This window comes from Nicotiana tomentosiformis, chromosome 5, assembly GCF_000390325.3.
Source record: "Nicotiana tomentosiformis chromosome 5, ASM39032v3, whole genome shotgun sequence".
Taxonomy (NCBI): domain Eukaryota; kingdom Viridiplantae; phylum Streptophyta; class Magnoliopsida; order Solanales; family Solanaceae; genus Nicotiana; species Nicotiana tomentosiformis.
The window spans coordinates 66,026,579-66,037,117 of NC_090816.1; positions in this window are offsets into that span (position 1 = coordinate 66,026,579).

A 10,539-nucleotide genomic window follows, 5' to 3' on the forward strand; every position below is an offset into this window, starting at 1 on the left:
AGTAGGGCGTTGCGCCAACTGATGTACGGACAGTTGTCCGGTATCTTAAAAGTGCAAAAGGCAGTTTCTTATGCCATTGTCTAGACCCTTGGACCATCTTCCTAAGAATCTTCTTGATATTCTTATTCGCAGTTTCAACAGAGAGTAGAATTGCGATGCTCAATTTTAAATTGTTCACATACCTTCTTCATCAGATGACTATTCAAATTAGCAGCATTATCTATGATAATGGTTTTTGGAATACCGAACCGACAGATGATGTTGGAGTGAACAAAGTCTACTACTGCTTTCTTGGTAACTGCTTTCAATGTAATAGCTTCCACCCATTTGGTGAAGTAATCAATTGCAACCAAGATGAATCTATGCCCATTTGAAGCTTTTGGCTCGATTGGCCCAATGATATCCATTCCCCAAGCAACAAAAGGCCAAGGAGCCGACATAGGATACAACTCTGAAGGAGGCGAGTGAATCAAGTCACTATGAATTTGACATTGGTGGCACTTGCAAATAAAACAAAAGAAATCTCGCTCCATAGTAAGCCAATAATATCCTCCCCAAAGGATTTTCTTTGCTAGAACATATCCATTCATGTGCGGACCACATACTCCTGAATGCACTTCATTCATAATCATTTCATCTTCTTTGGCATCCACACATCTCAACAAATTCAAATCTGGAGTCCTTTTGTATAGGATTTCCTCACTCAAAAAGAAACCATTATAGAGTCGCCTAATAATTCTCTTTTGATCCCTATTAGCATGTTCCAGATATTCTCTTGTTTTTAGATACTGTTTAATATCACGGTACCATGGTTCACTATTTGGTTCTGCTTCAATTGTGTTGCAATAACCATGTTGATCCCGAATTTGAATTTCAAATGGGTCAATGTGAGTATTACCCGGGTATGGAAGCATTGAGGCTAGGGTGGCCAAGGCATCAGCTAATTCATTGTGAAACCTGGGAATGTACCAGAATTCGATGGACTTGAACCTTTTGCTAAGATCTTCCACACATTGTCTATATGGAATGAGATTGATGTCTAGAGTCTCCCAATCACCTTGAGCCTGTCGAATAAGCAAATCTGAATCTCCCATCACCAGCATTTCATGCACATTTAGGTTTATTGCCATGTTCAGACCCATGATGCAAGCTTCATATTCTACCGTGTTGTTTGTATAGAAGAAACTAAGTCGCGCCGTGGCAGGGTAATGTTTCCCAATAGGTTATACAAGAATTGCCCCAATCCCTACGCCTTTGATGTTGACAGCCCCATCAAAGTATAGTTTCCAAATTTGACTGTCATCTTGGACTACTTCTTCAACTAAATTAACCTCTTCATCTGGGAAGTATGTGTTCAAAGATTCATACTCATCACCAACCGGGTTTTTTGCCAAATGATCAGCCAAAGATTGTGCCTTCATGGCAGTACGAGTGACATAAACAATATCAAATTCTGTGAGCAAGATTTGCCATTTTGCCAGTCTGCCAGTTGGCACCAGCTTCTGAAATATGTACTTCAAGGGATCCATTCGGGATATGAGGTAAGTTGTATAGGCCAAAAGATAATGCCTAAGCTTCTGGGTGACCCAAGTTAAGGTGCAACATGTCCCTTCCAAAAGAGTGTATTTGGCCTCACAAGTGGTGAACTTTTTGCTCAAATAATATATTGCTTGTTCCTTTTTGCCTGTGGCATCATGTTGACCCATAACACAACCAAATGAACTATCCATTACTGACAGATATAAAAACAGAGGCCGACCAGGTTCCAGCGAGACCAAAACAGAGGGATTTGACAAATATTCCCTGATCTTATCAAAGGCTTCTTGGCACTCATCTGTCCACTTGATAGCGGCGTTCTTTTTCAACAACTTGAAAATAGGCTCACATGTGGTTGTAAGCTGCGCGATGAACCTGTTGATATAGTCCAACCTCCCGAGTAAACTCATGACTTTTGTTTTGTTCTTCGGGGGAGGCAGCTCTCGAATGGTCTTTATCTTGGAGGGATCTAACTCGATGCCTCTTCGACTAACTATAAAACCCAAAAGCTTCCCAGAAGGAACTCCAAATCCACATTTGGCTGGATTGAGTTTGAGATTGTACCTTCGTAGCCTTTTAAAGAACTTTTTCAAGTCTTGCACATGATCAGCTTGTGTTCTGGACTTAATGATCACATCATCAACATACACTTCAATCTCTTTGTGCATCATGTCATGGAATATGGTAGTCATTTATCTAATTTAAGTTGCCCCGACATTCTTCATACCAAATGGCATGACCCTATAACAATAAGTTCCCCATGGAGTGGTGAAGGCAGTACCCGGCATAACAATCCACAAATAATTGGATCTCATGTTTAGCACAATTGTCAACAAGGATATGAATGTTGGGCAAGGGAAAGTTGTCCTTTGGACTTTCTTTATTTAAATCCCTATAGTCAATACAAACTCTGATTTTCCCATCCTTCTTTGGCACTGGCACAACATTTTCTAACCATGTGGTATATCGGACGACCCTGATCACATTTGCACTTAGTTGCTTCGTGATTTCCTATTTAATCTTATCACTCATTTTTGTCTTAAACTTTCTTTGTTTTTGTTGGATTAGTAGAAAATTAGGGTTTGTAGGAAGCTTATGAACCACTAAATCGGCACTCAAACCCGACATGTCATCATACGACCAAGCAAATACATCTCTGTACTCGAACAAAACTTGAATTATGGTATCTCTCGTCTTTTGTTCAATATGAATGCTTATTTTTGTTTCTCTGGTTTCTTCAGGACTTCCCAGGTTAATTGCCTCAGTTTCATTTAAGTTAGGCTTAGGCTTTTTCTCAAATTGATCCAATTCCCTTTTTATCTCCTTAAAAGCCTCATCTTCATCATACTCAAATTCTTGATTCATTATTTTGAGATTAGACAACTTTTTAAGATCTAGGCATGAATTCCGCATGCATGTCATGTTTTTAAAGTCAGCGTTAATGAAACTGAAAATGATAAGAAATTAAAAAAAATTAGGGAAAGGAAAAGACAGAATTTTACTATGAAACTGGAACTTCATTTCATTGAATTTGAAAGGATCGAAGGGTTAACATCAAAGCAAAGCAATTAAACTAAAATATCTGATTATAACCCTTATAATAATCCAAATTCATAAAAAGCAACAAAATAGACTACCAAGACACCTTCCTGATGGGAAGAGGAGTTGCTTTCCAGTTGTTGAGCGAGGTATCTGGACCAATCAACTGGACACTTGCACGGCTAGGGCCTTCACCAACTTGAACCATATTGATCTCATAGAAAATCTCCTTGAGACCCTGGCAAACTTCATCAATGTCATCCTGAGTAGAAAGATTTTGGACTTCTTCAAATTGTGGCTTGACAAAAGAGTAGGCAATGTGAGGGATTGGTTTGGACAAATTCCAACCATTCTTTTTGCGGGCCTTGGCTCTTTCTATGTCAGCTGATGTTGGTTTAAAAACCAAGCCAAAGGTATCTTTCTTCAAAAAAGGAGCAATAGGGTTCACAATTCCCTGCAGAGAGGATCCTAATCTTTTTCCTGGTTCATAGCCGTTCCTCAATATCAGCGCAGCTACCATCATGGATGTGGCTGAAATACGAGGATGTAGAATTGGTTTTCCTTCTTCCAATTGGTCAACCTCAATCACCTCAAAAGCTTGATATATGATGGATTCATACCCTTCCTTGGCCTCGATACATGGAAGGGACGGGTCTTTATAGACGAATGAGTCGTCCTCCCCATGAACAACAATTTCTTGCCTGTCATACTCGAATTTGACCATTTGATGTAGGGTGGATGGTACAGCTCTGGCCATATGGACCCACGGCCTTCCCAGAAGAAAATTATAGGAAGTCTCCATATCCAACACTTGAAAGACAATGTTAAAATCAACTAGGCTGATTGTCATGGTGAGTTCGGTTTCCCCAATAGTGTCTCTTCTTGAACCATCAAAAGCTCTGATGCTGACATTATTAGTCCGAATTCTGTTAGTGTCAATGTTCAGTTGTTGTAGAGTAGAAAGAGGGCATACATCTACACTTGAGCCTCCATCAATCATGACTCATTTTATGTAGTGCCCTTCATATTTGACCATAAGATGCAAAGCTCTATTGTGTCCAGCCCCATCCTCAGGCAAATCATCATCGCTGAAAGTAATTCTATTTACTTCAAAGAATCTTTCAGCCATTTTTTCTAACTGATTCACCGTTGCCTTTTTTGAGACACATGCCTCGTTTAGAGTTTTGATCAACACACGGCGATGCACTTTCGAGTGCAAAAGTAGAGATAATAAAGATATCTGAGTAGGAGTTTTCCTTAGTTGGTCAATGTTTGAGTAGTCTTGCATTTTCATCTTCTTAAGGAATTCCTCCGCATCTTTTTCTGCCACAGGTTCTTTCACTGGCAAGTGACTTTCCCTGGCTTGCTTAGATTTTCTCAATTCCTCTGGTGAGTAGCACCTTCCAGAGCGGGTCAAGCCCCCCATTTCATCTGTTTCTTCAACTATCTCTTTTCCTTTGTATGTCATGACAGTCTTGTTATAATTCCAGGGAATAGTTTTTGTGTTTGTTACTGGGAGTTGAGCAACATGTCAGATCACGATTGGCTCTGTTATATTTCTCAAACCATTATTCAGAATGATCTTTTGAATGCCCCCAGGGATGTAAAGTTTGGGCCCACCCAATTGTACCTCATCCTATTTTGTGCTTCCAGGGACATAGGGAATCGTTTTTCCCAAACCTGCCAAGCTCAAGCTAGAACTCGCACCTTTCACAATCAACGGTGCCAATTGCGGTGGGCTAACTATCACTTTTGTTTCTTTCCCTATGGTTCCAACAACCATCTCTGTCTTGCCAGACTGCTTATAATCCTGATCATCACAAATCATCCCAATAAAATGTGTATTATTATGAGCTGGGAGTTGATTGTTTGTGTTATTAGGAGTATCCTCATTGTTTGTCACCACAATTGCCTTTGCTTCAATCAAATCTTCAATGACTGTTTTTAACGTCCAAGTCTCATGTTCTCTCACATATTCTTGTCAAGGACGAGGATTATATGGCGCCTGAAAATTCGGCCGAAGTTGACGGGAGCCATGTGGAATCGGTGCCCGCCATTGTTGGTGATTGGGAGGCCTAACATAAGACTGAGCATTAAACACTGTGTATTGTTGTAGGGGAACTGAGTACCGGGGACCCTGAGGCAGATAATAATGTTGAGGAGAATTGGATTGTCCTTGTTGGAATTGCACATAAGAAGGAGATACTCCTCTTTGAACTCCCCCGAACCCAGATGCCATCATGGATCCTTCCTCCTTCTTTTTTCGATTTCCGAAACTGCCTGACCAACTTTGAATTGCTTGCGTGGTCGCCTTAAGGGCTGCCTGACTCACAATTTTGCCCGACTTCATGCCATTCTCAACTATTTCACCAATCTTAATTGCCTCAGTGAAAAGTTTACCAATGGCGGCCAACATGTAATGGAGGTAATCAGGATCCTGAGCTTGGAGAAAATAGTCAATCATTTCTGCCTCTTTCATCGGTGGTTTGACCCTAGCAGCTTGCTCTCTCCACTTGATTGCATATTCTCTGAATCTTTCTATTGGTTTCTTCTTTATGTTGATGAGAGAGGAGCGGTCTGGCACTATATCAATATTGTACTGAAACTGATGGACAAAATCTTGAGTCATGTCATTCCAAACGTGCCAGTGAGAGATGTCTTGATCTATGAACCACTCTGAAGCAATTCCTATCAAACTTTCCCCAAAATAAGCCATGAGTAATTCTTCTTTGCCTCCTGCTCCCCTTAATTGGTTACAATACCTCTTCAAATGGGCAATGAGATCACCATGCCCATCGTACTTGTCAAACTTGGGGGTCTTGAAGCCGGGTGGCAAATGAACATGGGGAAACATGCATAGATCATTAAACAAAACACTCTTGTGGCCTCCCAAACCCTGTATATTTCTTATGGTTTGTTCCAAGCTCTTTATTTTTCTGGTCATTTCCTCTTGTTCCATATTCTTGTCGGGCTTTTCGATCTTGATTGGGAACACGTTCTGAGGAGTATGCTTTTATGAATCTGGAACCTTGTAAGTCAGTTCTGGAGAGTAATGTTGGGCATCATGAGCATTCAATTGTGGATCATTGTTGAACTTTTGAGCAAGAGCAGTTGAGGGACAGTGAAAGCATGGGTAATGGGTACAGAAGGTGGGTCATTTCTGAGGGGTGCGGTTTGAGGACGTGGAATGTAGGTACTGGGGATAATGGGAAGGTTAATGCTCGGACTGAATCCAGGTTGGTACAATGGGTTACTTGTTATGTACATGGCCACTTGAGTTGCAACTGACACATTATAAAGATTATTCGATGGCCCTATGGGTAGTGGGGGCGGTGCTTGTCCATTCACCCAGGTTTGGTACATCTCTGCCAATTGTTGCTTCAGCACTCTTACTTCTTTAACCAATCTTGAACCTTATTCGACCAATTGTCCATGGACATCATCATTATCTGACTCATTCTCACTGTTGTTTGCCATTCTACTTTTTTCTTTTGATCTCGTATTGTAAGGGTGAGTCTCCAGTTTAAACCACAAACCAACCACATCTGTTTAACTTTATCTTAAGAATGAAAAACAACAAACGTGTTAGAGTTAGGCATTTTGCAGATATTAATCACACATTGTATATCATGCATCTAAGGCCATTTTCATTTCTAAAATGAGCTTGGAAGGCTTCATGCTTCATCCCGGCTTATTGGTTTATTTCATCTTAAATTTAACGCTCTCTTTTCTTTCCTCTTTTTTTTTAATTATTTTTTTATTTTCTCTCAATTAATTTTTTTCTTTCTTTTTTTTTTCCAGATTAATTATGGTATGATCGCATTCGATGGGGATTGCCTACGTATCATAACACCGCACGAATCAGACCATTACGTAGTTTAGGGAGATCAAAATAAAGTAAATAAACTAACTTTGTTTTTTGTGGGAATTTTTTAAAGAAAGACTTCTAAAGAAGAAATAAAATAAATCTTTTTTTAAAAAATTGGGGGCCGAACCCGATGAAGATTTCCTATGTATCTCACATCCGGTGAGAATAAGACCCGTGTAGTTTGGTTGAAATAAATAAAAAAAACCATTGTGAAACTTGTGATTTTACACACTAGAACCCTTCAAAATTTTATTTTAAACAAAAAGAAAGGTACTTTATGAAAATTTGGAGGAAATTTTCTCTTTCTCTCTCCTCTATTCAATCAATCTATCCTAAAGCCGGTTAAAATTTGAGTAAAGCCTACCAAATATTGTTACATATAGCACAGAAAAATGAACATGTTGGTCTGAAAAATTGGTACCTGTCCTAGAGGGGCCCGACTCTTGTGCCGAGTCCCGCTAAGTCCAATGCACATGATGAAAATAAAGCGTAACCTACAAGGGATATTCATTGCTTGTGTCTTGTTCTTCTAAGTTTTCAAATCTTAAAGGAGATGGTATCTAGACCTGGCTTACCCGGGCGTACGACCGGAGCCGAGGAGCGTCAAGCGTCACCAGTAGTAGAATAACACTGGCTAGCTAATGGCTCTCCCGCCTAAACATGTGTGACTAAATCCTTCACCAGAAGCCGGTAGGCTAACTGGCTTTATCTCAACAGAAATTTTGTGACGCTGGTAGGTAAACATAACATAACTACCTATCAGAAGACTCAGAAGGGTACGGGAGAGGATACAATTTATATCACAGTTCAAATAAAAATTAAAGCAGTAAATAAGCGACAAATAGCACATGAGAATGCCAAACAAATAATATCCAAAGTATGATAAAAGCCAAACAAGAATCAATGTACAAAGCTCGAATTCTTATTAATGATCCCCAGCAGAGTCGCCAGAGCTGTCACACCTCTTTTTTGACACACAAACCTATTACGAGGCAGAGTTAGAAGAGTTTTTCCAATTAAAGTGACGTTTTGAAAAGGGATTATTTATTATTTGGAGTCGACACTTAGAATTGAGTATTGGTGTTCCAAGTTGTAACGACCCGACCGATCGTTTTGAGCTCTAGCGCGTTGTTTGGCGGTTTGAGGCCATGAGCAGCTTCACTTCAAGTATTATGTCTTATACGCGTGGTTGGGATTGAATTTTGGGAAGTTTGGAGTTGAATTGAAAAGAAAATTCTCATTTCGAAAGCTTTAAGTTGGAAGAATTGACTAAGATTGGATTTTAAAGTAAACGGCCTCAGAATTGGGATTCGAAGGTTCCAGCAGGTTTGTATGATGATTTTGGACTTGGGCGATTGTTCGGATCGGGTTTTGGATACCCCGAGAGCATTTCAGCACTTATTGTGAAAGTTAGCATTTTGGAAGGATTTCTTAAATTTGAGTTAAAGTGTATTTTAATGTTATCGATGTCCGTTTGGAATTCCAAGTTTGAGAATAGATCCGTATGGTGATTCCGGTATTGGGAGCGAGTCCGGAAGTGGATTTGGAGGTCCGTAGGTCATTTTGGAGTCGTTTGGCGAAAGTTAGAAATTTGACAGTTTTGAGAAGTTTGACCGGAAGTGGACTTTTTGATAGCGGGGTTGGAATTCCATTCCGAAAGTTGGAGTAGGTCCTTAATATCAAAGATGACTTGTGTACAAAATTTGAGGCCAATCGGACGCGATTTTATAAGTTTCAGCATCGAATGTAGAAGTTTGAAATTCTAAAGTTCATTAAGCTTGGAATGGGGGTGCGATTCATGAAGCGGGAACATCCGCCTGAGCGAGCTCAAAATGGGCATTTCCGGCCAGGACGTTGTTTGATGTGATTTGAAGGCTCGACTAAGTTCGTAATGTGTTTTGGGATGTGTTGGTATAATTGGTTAAGGTCCCGAGGGCCTCAGGTGGATTCCGGATGGTTAATGGATCGAGTTTGGACTTGGAAGAAAAGATGAGGCAGCTGATATCTGGTGTGATCGCACCTGTGCAATAAGGGCCGCAGGTGCGAGCCAATGGTCGCAGGTGCAGTTTGGGTAAAACTGGGCAGTGACCGCAAGTGCGAAGGGTTGTCCACACTTGCGAGGTTGCAGATACGGAGGTGCGTCGCAGGTGCGAGAGTGAGAGAAGAGTATGGGAGCGCAGGTGCGGGGGTATGTCCGCACCTGCAAAGGCGTAGATGCGGAAGGAAAGGCGCAGGTGCGGAGTCATGATAGGCAGAGGGAATGCGCAGGTGCGAGGTTTTGGCCGCACCTGCGGGACCGCAGATGTGACGAAGAGGCCGCAGGTGCGAAAGTCGGGCTGGGCATAATGCTTTTAAGCAGGGTTTGGGTTTCACCCATTTTCCATTTTGGTTGGGGCGATTTTTGGAGCTTTTGAAGAGGGTATTTCATCATCTATTATGAGGTAAGTAACTCCCACCTATTTTGAGTAAAATACATGGTTTTTATATGGATTCAAGCATGGGAATTTGGTAGAAATTTGGGATTTTGAAGAAAAAGCTAGAAATTGGTATTTTTGGATTTTTACCACAAATTTGGGCATGGAATTGTAAATAAATCATATATTTGAGTTTATAAGGTTATGGGTAATGATTATCTTTGAAAAGTTTCGGAATCCGGGCACGTGGGCCCGAGGGTAATTTTATCGACTTTTCAAATAGAGTTGGGAATTGTTGTATATTGAATTGTTATGAGTATTAGAGTATATTTTCATTGGTTTGCACATTGTCTGGCTAGTTTGGAGTGTTTGGCATCAGTTTGAGGTGCTAGAGTGGCATTGGAGCTGGTTATGGAACTTCGGAGCGAGGTAAGTCTCCTTTCTAACCTTGTAAGAGGGAATTTACCCCATAGGTAAAATAACTCAATATGCACTTCTACTTGTGGGGGCTACGTACGTACGAAGTGACGATAGTCCGTGCGTAGCTACTATTATGCTTATGTCCGGGTAGTCTAGGACCCAAATTGCGTTATATTTGCGATGCTTGCATCCTACTTGTTAATTTAACCGTTTAAAATATATTGGAACTTGATAAAGAAATTTCAAAAGGTTAAACTTCACCTACTTAGGTTTCGGACGGGTCACTTGACCGTTAATGAGAATTGATATTTCTTTGAATATCAAACCTAAATAAATCCTTAATTTGGTGGTTTGAATGTGTTTATCTTTTTGTGGAACGGGCCGAACGCCTCGGCAGATTAAATAGATGCATCTATGGTTCGCGCCATTCGACCCTCTAGCAGTGCACAATTTAAATATTCATTGGATCGGACCGTACGACCTCGGCATGATTTGCGCATGACTTAATTGATTGTTTTGAGAATTTTTGATAATTGATATAAATTGTTAAAAGATGAAGATAAATTTGGAAATCCCCTATTAACAAGAGAATTATTTACCTGTCTCATGTTATTGTCTTTACCGTTACCTCATAAAAAAATTCATAATTTATCATATCATTAGTATATTGATTATAGCCCATAGTAAGTGTCCAAGTCGACCCCTCGTTACTACTTTTTCGAGGTTAGGTGGGATACTTACTGGGTACGCGTTGATTTACGT